Here is a 21014-nt window from a genome sequence, read left to right on the forward strand (position 1 = left end):
ATAGATAGATAGATAGATAGATAGATAGATAGATAGATAGATAGATAGATAGATAGATAGATAGATAGATAGATAGATAGATAGATAGATAGATAGATAAATAGAAATTTCTATAATATTTTAATTTATTCAAATTAAGAGGGACAAATTTACATATCAAATAAAACTTGAATAAAATTTTTCTTTTTTCATAATTCTCAAATTTCGAACATTGACCTCTTACGAACTGCATTTTAAAAAACAAAAACTTAAAACTATCTTCTAAAAGACAACAGCGTGACACTCCGAGTAGAACAACATATGTATTGTATGTATGTTTCTGTCTTCCTCATGGATGCATGGAGACATTGACTTTGAAAATTTAAATTTTGGTTTCTTTTACTTTTTTTCTCAATTTTAAGAAGCCTTCCAATATCTACGTTAAATGATACGTAAACAATACGAAATTAAATGTCAGAAAAACAATAAAACGAGTTTTTTTCTGAAATTTATTTTGTGGTTATTTGAAAAACAAAACTGCAGCTTAAACATATTGATGTCATGCACAAGACGACAACGATTTTTTAAATTGTTACAAAAAGTGTTTGGTTTTATGTTAATTTGGGTTAAAGAAATATTTATTTTACTTTAAGTAAATGCAGTCATAAGTTTTTTTTCGATTTCTTAAATCCTGGTATTAATTTCTGTACTGTACAGCAACTACCTGTTTGATTGAAACGTGTGTCAAGCACACACCTGACCCTGTCATTTGATCACATGTTTGAAAAGGATGAATGAGAAAAAGTAAAAGGGTAAGAGCTAAATGAAAGAAGTAAAGCGTGTCAGGGATTGCTTTAAAATAATGAACTATGGAATAGACTAGACTATAGACTTGATTACAGACTAGACTATAGACTAGGTACTAGACTCTAGACTAGACAATAGACTAGACTAAAGACTAGACTAGTCTAGTCTAGACTAAAGACTAGACTAGTCTAGATTAGACTACAGACTAGACTATAGACTAGACTATAGACTAGACTATAGACTAGACTATAGACTAGACTATAGACTAGACTATAGACTAGACTATAGACTAGACTACAGACTAGACTATAGACTAGACTATAGACTAGACTATAGACTAGACTATAGACTAGACTATAGACTAGACTATAGACTAGACTATAGACTAGACTATAGACTAGACTATAGACTAGACTATAGACTAGACTATAGACTAGACTATAGACTAGACTATAGACTAGACTATAGACTAGACTATAGACTAGACTATAGACTAGACTATAGACTAGACTATAGACTAGACTATAGACTAGACTATAGACTAGACTATAGACTAGACTATAGACTAGACTATAGACTAGACTATAGACTAGACTATAGACTAGACTATAGACTAGACTATAGACTAGACTATAGACTAGACTATAGACTAGACTATAGACTAGACTATAGACTAGACTATAGACTAGACTATAGACTAGACTATAGACTAGACTATAGACTAGACTATAGACTAGACTATAGACTAGACTATAGACTAGACTATAGACTAGACTATAGACTAGACTATAGACTAGACTATAGACTAGACTATAGACTAGACTATAGACTAGACTATAGACTAGACTATAGACTAGACTATAGACTAGACTATAGACTAGACTATAGACTAGACTATAGACTAGACTATAGACTAGACTATAGACAGACTATAGACTAGACTATAGACTAGACTATAGACTAGACTATAGACTAGACACTATAGACTAGACTATAGACTAGACTATAGACTAGACTATAGACTAGACTATAGACTAGACTATAGACTAGACTATAGACTAGACTATAGACTAGACTATAGACTAGACTATAGACTAGACTATAGACTAGACTATAGACTAGACTATAGACTAGACTATAGACTAGACTATAGACTAGACTATAGACTAGACTATAGACTAGACTATAAATAGACTATAGACTATACTATAGACTAGACTAGACTAGACTATAGACTAGACTAGACTATAGACTAGACTATAGACTATAGACTAGACTATAGACTAGACTATAGACTAGACTATAGACTAGACTATAGACTAGACTATAGACTAGACTATAGACTAGACTATAGACTAGACTATAGACTAGACTATAGACTAGACTAGACTATAGACTAGACTATAGACTAAGACTATAGACTAGACTATAGACTAGACTATAGACTAGACTATAGACTAGACTATAGACTAGACTATAGACTAGACTATAGACTAGACTATAGACTAGACTATAGACTAGACTATAGACTAGACTATAGACTAGACTATAGACTAGACTATAGACTAGACTATAGACTAGACTATAGACTATACTATAGACTAGACTATAGACTAAACTATAGACTAGACTATAGACTAGACTATAGACTAGACTATAGACTAGACTATAGACTAGACTATAGACTAGACTATAGACTAGACTATAGACTAGACTATAGACTAGACTATAGACTAGACTATAAACTATAGACTAGACTATAGACTAGACTATAGACTAGACTATAGACTAGACTATAGACTAGACTATAGACTAGACTATAGACTAGACTATAGACTAGACTATAGACTAGACTATAGACTAGACTATAGACTAGACTATAGACTAGACTATAGACTAGACTATAGACTAGACTATAGACTAGACTATAGACTAGACTATAGACTAGACTATAGACTAGACTATAGACAAGACTATAGACTAGACTATAGACTAGACTATAGACTAGACTATAGACTAGATAATAGATTAGACTATAGACTAGACTATAGACTAGACTATAGACTAGACTATAGACTAGACTATAGACTAGACTATAGACTAGACTATAGACTAGACTATAGACTAGACTATAGACTAGACTATAGACTAGACTATAGACTAGACTATAGACTAGACTATAGACTAGACTATAGACTAGACTATAGACTAGACTATAGACTAGACTATAGACAAGACTATAGACTAGACTGTAGACTAGACTGTAGAGTGAACTATAGACTATAGAGTAAACTATAGACTTGACTATAGACTACACTATAGACTAGATTATGGACTAGACTATAGACTAGACTACCTTAAGTTGTTTATAAGTTAGAAAAAGTATTAAACTGCTATATTCTCCATGTCTGATTTGAATGCTATTTTCTTGCACTCTCATGCATGTATTCATTTTATTTCTTTCTCTCTTTTGCTCTCCTGTTCTCACTTAAATGTAAACAAAATAATTACTCTGGTTCATTTTTCACATTATCTTTTATTTTAAAAGCAACAACAAAGACGAAAGTAAAAATTGTATTAAATATAAGAAAAAAATGAACCAACGACTAAATGAAATGAATACGAGTGAAGAATGAATATGAAATGAATTTTTTGATTTTGTTTTAACCACTAAAAATACATGACAATTCAATATTATTAAGTTAGTCGCGCATCACGGACTGAACAAAATATACGTCTTTTGCTTGAGTTTTTTTTTGTTTATTAATATCAAACGTGTTTATTCCTTTTTTTTTTTGTTAAAAAAATAAATTTTTGTGTGATATTAGGGTTCTCCAAACGGAGGAGGATCTTAAGAAAAATATAATAATAATAATAAAATAATTGTTTTTATTTACGTTTTATGTGTAAATTCTAAATAAAGAAGTGAGTGTTAACCAAAAATAAATAGAAAAAATATGAATTGAAATGCACGCACAGCAAATGTGTAAAAAAAATGTGATGTAAAAGATGGAAGAAAACACGAAGAAAATTAAAAATTTATAGAAAGAATTTAAAAAAAAATGTGATTTTAATAAAATATGAAATTGAATTGTTTAAGAAATGAGTGCTTTTTATAGAAATAAGCAAATTATTAAATTATTTAATAGTTTTTTTGATATTTTTTAAACAAAATTTATACAATTTTTTTTGAATTTTTTTTTTAATTTAAAGAAATGACGTGACATGTGTCATGTCTACGCATACGAATTGGTATTTAGCTAGTTTTTTATAATGAGATTTAAGTTTTGAATTTTTGAAAATTTTTTTTCAATTAATCGATTAAAATTATCCGAATAATCGATTAAAATTATCCGATTAATCGATTAAAATTAACCGATTAATTTCAATTTTTAAGTAAAACTAAATGTGTTTATTAATATTTAGCCTTTTCACTATTCGAATACTAAAATTATACGATTAATCGTTTAAAATTGTTGTCGAATAATTGTTTAAAATTGTTGTCGAATAATCGTTTAAAATTGTACGAATAATCTATAGAAATTTTCTGTTCTTAACGAAAATAAATTTATTATTTTTAGTAAAATTAAATTTCTTTACTAAAATTCATATTAAGCGACTAAACTTAAACGAATAATCGTTTGAAATAATTCGATTAATCGAAAAAATTTAAGTTTTTAACGAAAAATATATATATTTTAGTAAAAACTATTGTTTTTACCTTTCTTTACGTTTAATTATCTCAAATTATTGGAATAATCGATTAAAATTATTTAAGTAATCGATTAAAATTATTCGGATAATCGATTAAAATTATACGAATAATCGATTGAAAATGTAATTTTTTAGTTAAATTAGATTTGTTTACTTATGTTCATATATGTATTTTTCTCGATTAATCAACTAAACTTTTACAAATAATCGTTTGAAATTATTCGATTAATCGATAAACAAATTTCAGTTTTCAGCGAAAAATATGTATTTTTTAACTTTTTTAGCTTTCTTTTGGTTTAATTATCTGAAATTCGAATAATCGCTTAAAATTATTCGAGTAATCGATTAAAATTATACGAATAATCGATTAAAAATATCCGTTTATTCATTAAAACATATACTTTAATGCAATTTTAAATTGAAAATTGTTTTACTAGGAATACTTTTTGCGAATAATCGTTTCAATTTATGCGAATAATCGATTAAAATTAACTAAATTTTTGAAATTTATGTAAAATTTTTGATTTTTTAGCAATTTTTATTTCAAAATGTTTCTTTTTAGAAAACTTTATGTGAATAATAAAATTATTCGAATAATCGTTTAAAATTTTTTCAATTAATCGAATAAATGTTTATGAATTTACTGAAAATTTTAATTTTTTTTATGGACAAGTTTTGTTTCAACACATTTTTACGAATATCCGATTTAAATTTAACGATTAATCGATAAAAATATTTTTCGATTATTCGAATAAAAATAAAAAATTTCAGTATTTTTGGGAAATTTTAACTTTTTATTGAAAATGTCTCTTTTTATAAAAATTTTTACAAAAAATCGTTTACAATTTTACGATTAATCAAATTTTACGATTAATCGATTTAATTTTTTCGATTATTCGTTCAAAAATTTTACTTTTGTTCGAATAAAATTAAAAAATTTTCATTTTTTAGTGATTTTCATTGCAAAATATTTGTTTTTTGAACATTTCATCTGAATAATCGTTAAAAATGAATCGATTATTCCGTTAAAAAATTATTCGATTATTCGGTTTAATGGTTTATTATAAAGATTTTTTTGAAAACTGAGAAAATTTTCAAGAAATTAAAGAATTTATTTAATATTTTGAAATTATTTGAAAATATTTTATTTTCTTAATAATGTGCGGTTTTGGGTTAAAAATTAACCGCCTAAAACTAAAATAATCCAGTTTTTTTATTAACCATTTAATAGTCTAAACTTTCCTATAATTTTGTTAATTTTTTTTTTTTAAATCCACATGACAACAACACAGTTTTTTTCCTTGTTTTTTTATAAATTTTGCTCTTCTGCATAAAAATATTCAATAAACAAAAAGAACTCAACATTTCGTTTACCAACAGTAAAACAATAATATCTATGTAGAGGTTTTTTCAAAGCCATAACCCTTAAATGATAAAATATTTTTATAAAATTTATAACTTAATTTTGTTTTATTTTAAAGAAGAATCTTAATTTCTTTAATTTTGTTAAAAAATCCTTTTATTTTCTCTTTTTCCTTTAACCTAAAACCCTTTTTTAACTCCTTTTCTTTAATTTTGATTTTGCTGCTTTTTTTAAGGTTAACAAGTTGGCTTCACTTGTTTTTTTTTTATTTAATAAATTAATGAACGAACACTCTACACACGTTCACATCCCGTATGTACATGTGTATTTTATAAATACTTTTCTATCGTAAAAATAAAACAACACACCAAAATAATCAAAACAAAACCAACAACAACAACAACCAAAACTGTTTAATATTTGTTCTTGTTTTTCTCTTATTTCTTTTTGTATTCATTTTATATTCATTTTTTAGTGGCACCACACACTTTGAAATTAAAATTAACTTTGTTTTCTTTATATTTATTATTCCATTTCTTATTTTTGTTTCTTTTTGTGCTGCATTTACCGCGTTTTAATTATTGGTTGCTTAATGCAACGATTAACATTTCTATTGTTGTTGTATACCTTTTAACATGAGTTTGTTTGTAGGTAATGCAGTTGTTGATTGGTACACACACCTCAAACACAACACACACGTTTTTAATATGTTATTGTTTTTATTGTTGTTGTTTTTAATGAGAGTTACTTTAATACAGTCATCGGCCTACACTTTGTATTATACATCTATCCATCATTCCCTTCCTTATGTATGACACCGTGTATTGTTGTTTTCCTTAGAGTTTTGTTTTGTTATTAAAACAGAGTTGTCAAACTGCAACTGCACTAATTGCAGCGACTTTTTATTTTGCTCTTTAACCGTTTTTTTGTTTAAGAAAAATAAATTTCAGTGTAATTTCTAAACGAAGTAAAGGATTGACACAAAATTTGGTATGTTTGAAGAATAGTTTAAACTGAGTTTAAGTTTAAGCTTACTGGTTTATAGTTTAACAAAAAAGGGGTTAAAAAAGGCCCCCATGCAATGCATAACACTTGTTGTTTTCCCTAGAGTTTTGTTTTCTTATTTAAACAGAGTTGTCTAACTGCAACTGCACTAATTGCAGCGAGTTTTTGTTTGGCCCTTTTAGCGTTTTTTGTTTAAGAAAAAGAAATTTAAGTGTAATTTCTAAACGAAGAAAAGGATTGACACAAAATTTGGTATGTTTGAAGAATAGTTTAAACTGAGTTTAAGTTTAAGCTTACTGCTTTATAGTTTAACAAAAAAGGGGGTTAAAAAAGGTCCCTAAATAGGACACGCTTATGCATAACACTATGTATTGTTGTTTTCCCCGGAGTTTTGTTTTGTTATTAAAACAGAGTTGCCTAACTGCAACCGCACTAATTACAGCAAGTTTCTATTTTGCCCTTCTAGCGTTTTTTGTTAAAGAAAAAGAAAATTAAGTGTAATTTTTAAACGAAGTAGAGGATTTGCAAAAAATTTGGTATGTTTAAAGAATAGTTTAAACTGAGTTTAAGTTTAAGGTTACGGCTTTATAGTTTAACAAAAAAGGGGGTTAAAAAAGGTCCCTAAATAGGACACGCTTATGCATAACACTATGTATTGTTGCAGCGAGTTTTTATTTAAGCGTTTTTTTGTTGAAAAGAAAAGAAATGTAAATGTAATTTCTAAACGAAGTAAAGGATTGATACACAATTTGGTATGTTTGAAGAATAGTTTAAACTGAGTTTAAGTTTAAGTTAACTGCTTTATAGTTTAACAAATAAAAGGGTTAATAAAGGCCCCCAAATAGGACATGTTTAAATAGAAAATTCTACAAATTTGGATGCTTTGAAACGATATAAAAACTTTTTATTAAATAGAAATTATTAATCGATTACTTTAAAAACATATTCTCAGGTTATAGAAAATTTATTAAACGATTCAAGTTATTCGAATAATCGTTAGAAATTACCACTAAAGTTAAAGAGAAAAACTAAGATTAAACAATAAACTTAAAGAAATTAATCAAACAAAAAAAGGAAAACAAATGTCTAGGAATATATTATTGTGAATAATCGAATAAAATGAATCGATTGAAATCGCTATTACCCATATTTCAGTTCAAAAAATGGTCCTTCAATTTTAAACAAAATTGGTTTCTTTTCGCTTCTTTGGAAGCCAATAAACATCACTTCCACAGAAGGTAAACAAATTCACTCAGAACTCCTTTTGAAGTGGTGAAAAATTTTATACTTTTGTAAGTACTTCGTTTTATTTTTGCTGGGTTTTTAGTATAAAAAACTGTAAATTTAAATAGCATAATAGGTTTTCAGTCCTATTTTCATTCCTAAACAAAATCCATTAAAAAAATCATTTAAAATTGTTACGATTATTCGAATACTTAAACATTAACATTTAAGAAAATACTTTTTTTTTATAAAAAAAAAATATATATTTTAAATATTTATATATAACCACCTTCCTTTTTTATAAATAATTTATTTATTTAAATATTTATTTTGTGATTCATTTCTATTTACCCTAATTGTATCTGTTAGACACTTTTCAATTTCATTTCTTAAAGTATTCTAAACTAAATTGTTGACTATACATATCATTTTAAATTAAAGCATTTTAAAAATGCCATCACTTGTCTGGAAATTATACTTAGAAATTATTATCTATCTAGAAGAGAATAAGAAAAGAGAAATTTGAGTTATTCAACTAAAATTAAACGTCATAAAATAGACTTTAAGTGTCATCAAAAAGCAACGGTTTATTAAACGAAAAAATATAATTTAATTTAGTTATAAAAGTATTAAATTATTATGACAAGTGTTTAAATTTTGCTGTAGTTAAACTATAAATTAAACTTAATAATTGTGAAAAAAAGTTTAAATAAATTAACCTTATTAAGTGCAAGAAATTTCTCACGGTATATTTTATGTTGCATAATTAGCTAAGTAATAAAATTAATAACGGTTTTATTATAAAACAGATGTCAGTAATTGTTAAGGAAAATTAAATTCTTCTCTAGTCAGATAAGAGTCGATCAACTCTACTCTAGTTAGACTAGAGACGATCAACTATACTGTAGACAGACTAGAGCCGATCAACTCCACTCTAGTCAGAATACAAACGATCAACTCTACTATAGGCAGACTAGATTCGACCAATTCTACTCTAGCCAGACTAGAGATGATCAACTTTACTCAGACTAGAGACGATCAACTCTACTCTAGTCAGACGAGAGTCGATCAACTTCTTGTCTGTTCGATCAACTCTACTCTAGCCAGACTAGAGTCGATCAACTCTAATCTAGCCAGACTAGAGTCGATCAACTCTATTCTAGCCAGACTAGAGTCGATCAACTCTACTCTAGCCAGACTAGAGTCGATCAACTCTTCTCTAGCCAGACTAGAGTCGATCAACTCTACTCTATCCAGACTAGAGTCGATCAACTCTACTCTAGCGAGCCTAGAGTCGATCAACTCTACTCTAGCCAGCCTAGAGTCGATCAACTCTACTCTAGCCAGCCTAGAGTCGATCAACTCTACTCTAGCCAGCCTAGAGTCGATCAACTCTACTCTAGCCAGCCTAGAGTCGATCAACTCTACTCTAGCCAGCCTAGAGTCGATCAACTCTACTCTAGCCAGCCTAGAGTCGATCAACTCTACTCTAGCCAGCCTAGAGTCGATCAACTCTACTCTAGCCAGCCTAGAGTCGATCAACTCTACTCTAGCCAGCCTAGAGTCGATCAACTCTACTCTAGCCAGCCTAGAGTCGATCAACTCTACTCTAGCCAGCCTAGAGTCGATCAACTCTACTCTAGCCAGCCTAGAGTCGATCAACTCTACTCTAGCCAGCCTAGAGTCGATCAACTCTACTCTAGCCAGCCTAGAGTCGATCAACTCTACTCTAGCCAGCCTAGAGTCGATCAACTCTACTCTAGCCAGCCTAGAGTCGATCAACTCTACTCTAGCCAGCCTAGAGTCGATCAACTCTACTCTAGTCTGCCTAGAGTCGATCAACTCTAATCTAGCCAGCCTAGAGTCGATCAACTCAGCCTAGAGTCGATCAACTCTACTCTAGCCAGCCTAGAGTCGATCAACTCTACTCTAGCCAGACTAGAGTCGATCATCTTTACTCTAGTCGGAAACTACCGATCAATTCTAGAGTCGTTAAATTTTACTCTAGTCAGACTAGAATCTATCAATTCAAGTCATATTAGAGTCTATCAACTATTATCAAGCCAAACTAGAGTCGATCAACTCTACTCTAGTTCGACTAGAGTCGATCAACTCTAGTCTTACGAGAATCGATCAGCTCTATTCTACTCTAGTTAGACAAGAGTCGATCAATTTTACTGTAGTCAGACAAAAAACGATTAACACTACTGATTGGAAAAATTTACGTGTCTTTGTTAACGTTTTCTTTTATCTCTCATCCCTTTTTAGCACTTCAAATTACTTGTCATCTTTGACGTTTAAATTTGATCATTTGTGTTAATTTCATTTTGTAACTTTTTCCTTTGATCATTTGCATTTAGATCGATGTGAATTATATTTATTAAATTATTATCTATATCACGTGCTTTATGGTAAATATTTTTTTTGCCTAAAATTTTTATTTAATCCCAAAAATATGTAGATTACTCTTAAATTTTTAGAATAAATAAATGCGTATTACTCATTTACTCACATGTTTTTTTGATGTCTTGGGTTATTAACGGGTGTTAATTGTTTTGAAAAAACAATAACAACTTAAAATGTTAATTTATGAAATTGTTACTAAATTGAAATGTTTTATAGAGATTGGAACCTATAGGGAATTTCTAAACCTGTGCCCACAATAAAATGGCAAGTTGTTATTGTTTTCATGGCAGTTCATAATACATAAAGTTTTAACCCCCCCCGAAGAACCAGTTACGTGACTAGTTCCATGCTGATTTTCTTTGCTTTAAAAGTTTTTAAGTGCTACTTTATGATTTTCTCTATAAATATTTTATTTAATAATTTATCTATAATAATTTTCCAGCTAATTGCAAAATTTTACGCTAAATTGTTGCAATTATGTTGAAATATTTGTTTATTGTTGTTATTATTTGCAAATGTTATTATCTTGCCCTTTTTTTGCCCATTATTTTTATTATTTATCTGGTGAAAAAATCGTAAAAAAACGTTTATTAACACTCATTACAATTTTCCAGTTAGTTAATAAATAAAAAAGTGGGTTAATGAGAATTGTTTATGGTTTTTTTTTACATATTCCCAGAACAATTATTATAAAGTTATTTAAATAATTAGACTAGAGTCGATCAACTCTCCTCTAGTCAGACTAGATTGGATCAATTCTACGCAAGACAGATTAGAGTTGATCAAATCTTATTTAGTCAGACTAGAGTCTACCAACTGTAATCTAGTCAGAATTAATTCGATCAAACCTAATCTAGTTAGAATAGAGTCGATCTAGTGTAGACAGGCTACAGTCAATCAACTCTATTCTACTATTCTAGCCAAACTAGACCCGATCAACTCAACGCTAGCCAAACTAGAGCAGTTCAACTCTAGCCAAACTAGAGCCGTTCAACTCCAGCCAAATAGAGCCGTTCAACTCTAGCCAAACTAGAATCTATTGTAGCCAAACTATAGCTGCTCAACTTTACTCTAGCCAAACTAGAGTCGATCAACTTGACTTTAGCCAAAGTAGACTGGATCAACTCTACTCTAGCCAAACTATAGCCGTTCAACTCTAATCTAGCCAAACTAGAGTCGTTCAACTTCAAAATTAGACTCGATCAACTCTACTCTAGCCAAACTATAGTCGATCAACTTTACTCCAGTTAAAATAGACTTGCTTTCTCTACTCTAGCCAAACTAGAGGGGATCAACTCAACTCGACCGAAACTAGAATCGATCAAATCTGCTCTAGTCAGACTAGAGTAGATCAACTATACTCTAGGCAAACTAGAATCGATCAACTCTACTTTAGTCAGACTAGAGTCGATCAACTCTACTCTGGCCAGACTAGAGTCGATCAACTCTACTCTAGCCAGACTAGAGTCGATCAACTATACTCTAGCCAAACTAGAGTCGATCAATTCACTCTAGCCAAACTAGAATCGATCAATTCTACTCCAGTCATACTGGAGTCGATAAACTCTTTTCTAGTCGGACTAGAATTGATCAACTGTAATAAAAACAAATGTTTTCCACAAAAAAGCATAATAAAGAAGTAATAAAAAACTTTAATTTCCATAATTACTTCAACAATAATTTTTATTTTAATTAATTTTTAATAATTAATTAAATTACCAACAAATTTTATCACAAAAAAAAACATTAAAATTAAATGTAAAATTTAAAGGAGTGTATTACCATTTCTGCATAGCATTGTCTAGAGTAAAACGAAGAAGCATCAAAATAAATAAAAAGAAAACAACAATAACAAAACAAGAAAACCATAACAATGAAAAACAACAATTTATGGTACATTTACTTGCTGCTAGCTACAACAAGAACAAAAAAATAACAACATTGACATTTCTTTAGTTGTTTTGTTTTTGTATAAATGAACAAATGTACTACATATAAACATATGTACATGTATGTTTATTTTGCTGAGTATGTAAAGTACTCTTCTTATCACTAAATAATTAATAATATGTAGCTATTTTTACTAAAAATTATTAGCATTGTTAAAAAAAACTTTTCCATTAAGTTATTAGTTTTTTTTTGAGTAAAAAGAAAACAATTTTGTTTATTAAAACAAGATTTCATATCAGCATCTACATACGTACATACAAGTGTATCTGCACTTCTGTAAATTTTCTTCTTTTTTTTCGACAACAGAACAATAACAAGAAGGAGCAATTACAAAATGGCGCGTTAATTGTTATTAAACATTAACTAACTATTCTAGTAATAGTAAATATTTTGTTATAAATTGTTAAAAATCTTAAAAACTAATTACATTTTTATATTAATAATAACATTTTACTGTTAAACATACTAAAAAAACTCCGCTTATTTAACCCTGAAATGAAACAATAAAAAAAAACGCCATTAAGTTGTTAGTAGTTCGCTTGTGTTTAATAAACACTTCCATATAGAACAATCCGACCCACAAAAAAAAAACAATGTTTCATTGTCACAATAACGGTAAAAATAGTGTTTTATAAAAAAAAGTAATTTTGTTGGGGAAAAACATTAATAAAACTGTAATAAACAGTAAAGAGTATTTAATTTTGAGCAGGAAATTGGTGGCAGTTTTAATAAACAGACGGTAGAGTGATATATATCAATCAGATAGATAGAAAGATAGATAGATAGATAGATAGATAGATAGATAGATAGATAGATAGATAGATAGATAGATAGATAGATAGATAGATAGATAGATAGATAGATAGATAGATAGATAGATTGATAGATAGATAGATAGATAGATAGATAGATAGATAGATAGATAGATAGATAGATAGATAGATAGATAGATAGATATATAGATAGATAGATAGATATAGATAGATAGATAGATAGATAGATAGATAGATAGATAGATAGATAGATAGATAGATAGATAGATAGATAGATAGATAGATAGATAGATAGATAGATAGATAGATAGATAGATAGATAGATAGATAAATAGATAGATAGATAGATAGATAGATAGATAGATAGATAGATAGATAGATAGATAGATAGATAGATAGATAGATAGATAGATAGATAGATAGATAGATAGATAGATTGATTGATAGATAAATAGATAGATAGATAAATAGATAGATAAATAGATAGATAGATAGATAGATAGATAGATAGATAGATAGATAGATAGATAGATAGATAGATAGATAGATAGATAGATAGATAGATAGATAGATAGATAGATAGATAGATAGATAGATAGATAGATAGATAGATAGATAGATAGATAGATAGATATATAGATAGATAGATAATAGATAGATAGATAGATAGATAGATAGATAGATAGATAGATAGAAAGATAGATAGATAGATAGATAGATAGATAGATAGATAGATAGATAGATAGATAGATAGATAGATAGATAGATAGATAGATAGATAGATAGATAGATAGATAGATAGATAGATAGATAGATAGATAGATAGATAGATAGATAGATAGATAGATAGATAGATAGATAGATAGATAGATAGATAGATAAATAGATAGATAGATAGATAGATAGATAGATAGATAGATAGATAGATAGATAGATAGATAGATAGATAGATAGATAGATAGATAGATAGATAGATAGATAGATATACAGACAGACATACAGACAGGCAGACAGACAGACAGACAGACAGACAGACAGACAGACAGATAGATAGATAGATAGATAGATAGATAGATAGATAGATAGATAGATAGATAGATAGATAGATAGATAGATAGATAGATAGATAGATAGATAGATAGATAGATAAATAGATAAATAGATAGATACTCTAGGCAGAATGAAGTCCCACTTCTCTACTCCTAGAGTCGATCAGCTCTACTCTAGTCATTGATTTGCTTTAACAAACAATTTATCAATTTTACGCTTAATAAAATCACCCTTAGTAAAAAAACAATTTGTCTTACTAACCGGGACAGCAGCATAAACAATTTCTTAATTTTAAACAACAACACCAACTATTGTTTATATGGAAAAAAATATATACAATAATATGTATAGCAACAAAAATTCAGGGCCAATGTCAAGATAACTTAGTCAACACGATTGTTTTAGTGTTTTGCCGCCCTCTTTCGATATTTTTTTTTCTTAATTTTGTTTTATAAGTATAAATTACCTAATCGTATGTTGTTTTTAGAAGAAAAAAAAATACTTAGATAATTATATTATATAAAAAAAGAAATTATCTAGCCAGACTAGAGTCGATCAACTCTACTCTAGTAGCTAGACTAGAGTCGATCAACTCTACTCTAGTAGACTAGAGTCGATCAACTCTATTCAAGCCAGACTAGACTCGATCAACACTACTCCAGGAAGACTAGATTCGATCAACTTTACTCTAGTCAGACAATAGTTGATAAACTTTACTCTAGTTCGACTGAAGTTGATCTACTCTTTTCAGACTAGAGACGATCAACTCTACTCTAGCCAGACTAGAGTCGATCAACTCTACTCTAGCCAGACTAGAGTCGATCAACTCTACTCTAGCCAGACTAGAGTCGATCAACTCTACTCTAGCCAGACTAGAGTCGATCATCTTTACTCTAGTCGGAAACTACCGATCAATTCTAGAGTCGTTAAATTTTACTCTAGTCAGACTAGAATCTATCAATTCAAGTCATATTAGAGTCTATCAACTATTATCAAGCCAAACTAGAGTCGATCAACTCTACTCTAGTTCGACTAGAGTCGATCAACTCTAGTCTTACGAGAATCGATCAGCTCTATTCTACTCTAGTTAGACAAGAGTCGATCAATTTTACTGTAGTCAGACAAAAAACGATTAACACTACTGATTGGAAAAATTTACGTGTCTTTGTTAACGTTTTCTTTTATCTCTCATCCCTTTTTAGCACTTCAAATTACTTGTCATCTTTGACGTTTAAATTTGATCATTTGTGTTAATTTCATTTTGTAACTTTTTCCTTTGATCATTTGCATTTAGATCGATGTGAATTATATTTATTAAATTATTATCTATATCACGTGCTTTATGGTAAATATTTTTTTTGCCTAAAATTTTTATTTAATCCCAAAAATATGTAGATTACTCTTAAATTTTTAGAATAAATAAATGCGTATTACTCATTTACTCACATGTTTTTTTGATGTCTTGGGTTATTAACGGGTGTTAATTGTTTTGAAAAAACAATAACAACTTAAAATGTTAATTTATGAAATTGTTACTAAATTGAAATGTTTTATAGAGATTGGAACCTATAGGGAATTTCTAAACCTGTGCCCACAATAAAATGGCAAGTTGTTATTGTTTTCATGGCAGTTCATAATACATAAAGTTTTAACCCCCCCCGAAGAACCAGTTACGTGACTAGTTCCATGCTGATTTTCTTTGCTTTAAAAGTTTTTAAGTGCTACTTTATGATTTTCTCTATAAATATTTTATTTAATAATTTATCTATAATAATTTTCCAGCTAATTGCAAAATTTTACGCTAAATTGTTGCAATTATGTTGAAATATTTGTTTATTGTTGTTATTATTTGCAAATGTTATTATCTTGCCCTTTTTTTGCCCATTATTTTTATTATTTATCTGGTGAAAAAATCGTAAAAAAACGTTTATTAACACTCATTACAATTTTCCAGTTAGTTAATAAATAAAAAAGTGGGTTAATGAGAATTGTTTATGGTTTTTTTTTACATATTCCCAGAACAATTATTATAAAGTTATTTAAATAATTAGACTAGAGTCGATCAACTCTCCTCTAGTCAGACTAGATTGGATCAATTCTACGCAAGACAGATTAGAGTTGATCAAATCTTATTTAGTCAGACTAGAGTCTACCAACTGTAATCTAGTCAGAATTAATTCGATCAAACCTAATCTAGTTAGAATAGAGTCGATCTAGTGTAGACAGGCTACAGTCAATCAACTCTATTCTACTATTCTAGCCAAACTAGACCCGATCAACTCAACGCTAGCCAAACTAGAGCAGTTCAACTCTAGCCAAACTAGAGCCGTTCAACTCCAGCCAAAATAGAGCCGTTCAACTCTAGCCAAACTAGAATCTATTGTAGCCAAACTATAGCTGCTCAACTTTACTCTAGCCAAACTAGAGTCGATCAACTTGACTTTAGCCAAAGTAGACTGGATCAACTCTACTCTAGCCAAACTATAGCCGTTCAACTCTAATCTAGCCAAACTAGAGTCGTTCAACTTCAAAATTAGACTCGATCAACTCTACTCTAGCCAAACTATAGTCGATCAACTTTACTCCAGTTAAAATAGACTTGCTTTCTCTACTCTAGCCAAACTAGAGGGGATCAACTCAACTCGACCGAAACTAGAATCGATCAAATCTGCTCTAGTCAGACTAGAGTAGATCAACTATACTCTAGGCAAACTAGAATCGATCAACTCTACTTTAGTCAGACTAGAGTCGATCAACTCTACTCTGGCCAGACTAGAGTCGATCAACTCTACTCTAGCCAGACTAGAGTCGATCAACTATACTCTAGCCAAACTAGAGTCGATCAATTCACTCTAGCCAAACTAGAATCGATCAATTCTACTCCAGTCATACTGGAGTCGATAAACTCTTTTCTAGTCGGACTAGAATTGATCAACTGTAATAAAAACAAATGTTTTCCACAAAAAAGCATAATAAAGAAGTAATAAAAAACTTTAATTTCCATAATTACTTCAACAATAATTTTTATTTTAATTAATTTTTAATAATTAATTAAATTACCAACAAATTTTATCACAAAAAAAACATTAAAATTAAATGTAAAATTTAAAGGAGTGTATTACCATTTCTGCATAGCATTGTCTAGAGTAAAACGAAGAAGCATCAAAATAAATAAAAAGAAAACAACAATAACAAAACAAGAAAACCATAACAATGAAAAACAACAATTTATGGTACATTTACTTGCTGCTAGCTACAACAAGAACAAAAAAATAACAACATTGACATTTCTTTAGTTGTTTTGTTTTTGTATAAATGAACAAATGTACTACATATAAACATATGTACATGTATGTTTATTTTGCTGAGTATGTAAAGTACTCTTCTTATCACTAAATAATTAATAATATGTAGCTATTTTTACTAAAAATTATTAGCATTGTTAAAAAAAACTTTTCCATTAAGTTATTAGTTTTTTTTTGAGTAAAAAGAAAACAATTTTGTTTATTAAAACAAGATTTCATATCAGCATCTACATACGTACATACAAGTGTATCTGCACTTCTGTAAATTTTCTTCTTTTTTTTCGACAACAGAACAATAACAAGAAGGAGCAATTACAAAATGGCGCGTTAATTGTTATTAAACATTAACTAACTATTCTAGTAATAGTAAATATTTTGTTATAAATTGTTAAAAATCTTAAAAACTAATTACATTTTTATATTAATATAACATTTTACTGTTAAACATACTAAAAAAACTCCGCTTATTTAACCCTGAAATGAAACAATAAAAAAAAACGCCATTAAGTTGTTAGTAGTTCGCTTGTGTTTAATAAACACTTCCATATAGAACAATCCGACCCACAAAAAAAAAACAATGTTTCATTGTCACAATAACGGTAAAAATAGTGTTTTATAAAAAAAAGTAATTTTGTTGGGGAAAAACATTAATAAAACTGTAATAAACAGTAAAGAGTATTTAATTTTGAGCAGGAAATTGGTGGCAGTTTTAATAAACAGACGGTAGAGTGATATATATCAATCAGATAGATAGAAAGATAGATAGATAGATAGATAGATAGATAGATAGATAGATAGATAGATAGATAGATAGATAGATAGATAGATAGATAGATAGATAGATAGATAGAAGTAGAGTTGATCGACTCTAGTCTGGCTAGAGTAGAGTTGATCGACTCTAGTCTGGCTAGAGTAGAGTTGATCGACTCTAGTCTGGCTAGAGTAGAGTTGATCGACTCTAGTCTGGCTAAAGTAGAGTTGATCGACTCTAGTCTGGCTAAAGTAGAGTTGATCGACTCTAGTCTGGCTAGAGTAGAGTTGATCGACTCTAGTCTGGCTAGAGTAGAGTTGATCGACTCTAGTCTGGCTAGAGTAGAGTTGATCGACTCTAGTCTGGCTAGAGTAGAGTTGATCGACTCTAGTCTGGCTAGAGTAGAGTTGATCGACTCTAGTCTGGCTAGAGTAGAGTTGATCGACTCTAGTCTGGCTAGAGTAGAGTTGATCGACTCTAGTCTGGCTAGAGTAGAGTTGATCGACTCTAGTCTGGCTAGAGTAGAGTTGATCGACTCTAGTCTGGCTAGAGTAGAGTTAATCGACTCTAGTCTGGCTAGAGTAGAGTTGATCGACTCTAGTCTGGCTAAAGTAGAGTTGAGTGACTCTAGTCTGGCTAAAGTAGAGTTGATCGACTCTAGTCTGGCTAGAGTAGAGTTGATCGACTCTAGTCTGGCTAGAGTAGAGTTGATCGACTCTAGTCTGGCTAGAGTAGAGTTGATCGACTCTAGTCTGGCTAGAGTAGAGTTGATCGACTCTAGTCTGGCTAGAGTAGAGTTGCTTGACTCAAGTCTGGCTAGAGTAGAGTTGGTTGACTTTTGTCTGGCTAGAGTAGAGTTGATCAACTCTAGTCTGGCTAGAGTAGAGTTGATCAACTCTAGTCTGGCTAGAGTAGAGTTGATCGACTCTAGTCTGGCTAGAGTAGAGTTGATCGACTCTAGTCTGGCTAGAGTAGAGTTGATCGACTCTAGTGTGGCTAGAGTAGAGATGATCGACTCTAGTCTGGCTAGAGTAGAGTTGATCGACTCTAGTCTAGCTAGAGTAGAGTTGATCGACTCTAGTCTAGCTAGAGTAGAGTTGATCGACTCTAGTCTAGCTAGAGTAGAGTTGATCGACTCTAGTCTAGCTAGAGTAGAGTTGATCGACTCTAGTCTAGCTAGAGTAGAGTTGATCGACTCTAGTCTAGCTAGAGTAGAGTTGATCGACTCTAGTCTAGCTAGAGTAGAGTTGATCGACTCTAGTCTGGCTAGAGTAGAGTTGATCGACTCTAGTCTGGCTAGAGTAGAGTTGATCGACTCTAGTCTGGCTAGAGTAGAGTTGATCGACTCTAGTCTGGCTAGAGTAGAGTTGATCGACTCTAGTCTGGCTAGAGTAGAGTTGATCGACTCTACTCTGTTGCCAGTCTCTTGTATATTGTTTTTCTTTCTAAAGTTGCCACTTTATAGGGATCTTTTAATGTTATGCAAAACTTTGTTTGATTGATATCTCAACTAAACGTGTTTAAATAATAGCAATTGCGTTTTAAATTTTTTAAATTTTTAATACTCATATTTGTAAAAGTTATTAGATGGTTTTATAAATAAAATATTGTTTTTTTTCTCCTTTATATAGAATTTTCATAAACAAATCAAAAAAATAAAAAAAAAACTTTTCTAACAAAAAAACATGTTTAAAATGCGCTTTTAATAAATTTAACATTTAAATTTATGAATGATAAAATTATTAAACACTAATTGAAAATATAATTATATGATTAAACCTAAATTTGGAAATAATTTAATAAATATTTAATGTTAAAATTAATTTATTTGTTTGTCAAAAATTTTATTAATATTTGGTTTTATTTTATTATTAACACTAAACTTATTTATCTTTAAAAACAGTAGTTTTATTTAAAGATTGGTTTTGATAATTTTTTTCTTTTAATAAAATTTAAACGCTTTTAATTTTATGTTTTAATTATTTTATTATATTTTTAGTTTAATACTGATTAAATGTTTCTATTAATGTTTTAATTTTTTTTGTTTTTGACATTTTAAACTTTACGTGCCATAAGTCATATGTTTTTTTTCATTTTTTTATTTAATACTTTTTTTCAAATATTTGCTTAACATTAAACAACCTTAAACCATTCCCCTCTTTCTTAACCACCAAAGTCTATTACTAGTTCAATGACATAGATTTTTTTGTATTTTTTTTTTTTTTGCTATTTTTAGTTAAACAAAATTATTATTGATTTATTTGTCTGGTCTTAGATAACTGGTTTTGTTAAAAAAGAAAGTATTTATTTATATATATTTCATGTATGTATTTTGTTTATAAATAATAAATTTTATTGGATATAATTTGTTAAAGCTAAAGTGAGGGGAAAAATTACTGGAAGACACTTTCCATACGATAATTGTATTTAGAAGAAACTTTCCCATTCCCAAACTGTCTTTACAAGACACTATTCTATACGAAAACTGTCTTAAGAAGACACTTTTCTATACGAAAACTGTCTTAAGAAGACACTTTTCTATACGAAAACTGTCTTAAGAAGACATTTTCTATACGAAGACTGTCTTTACAAGACACTTTTCTATACGAAAACTGTCTTTACAAGACACTTTTCTATACGAAAACTGTCTTTACAAGACACTTTTCTATACGAAAACTGTCTTTACA

At 29.4% G+C, this 21014-nt stretch overlaps 1 protein-coding gene across 1 annotated transcript in view; it reads left to right on the forward strand.

Annotated features, from left to right (window-relative positions):
- LOC111687714 (protein I'm not dead yet-like) overlaps positions 1-21014 on the forward strand; it is a 42375-nt gene that overhangs the window by 15359 nt on the left and 6002 nt on the right. The window lies entirely within an intron of this gene.

Source organism: Lucilia cuprina, chromosome 5 (genome assembly GCF_022045245.1).
Source record: "Lucilia cuprina isolate Lc7/37 chromosome 5, ASM2204524v1, whole genome shotgun sequence".
NCBI lineage: Eukaryota > Metazoa > Arthropoda > Insecta > Diptera > Calliphoridae > Lucilia > Lucilia cuprina.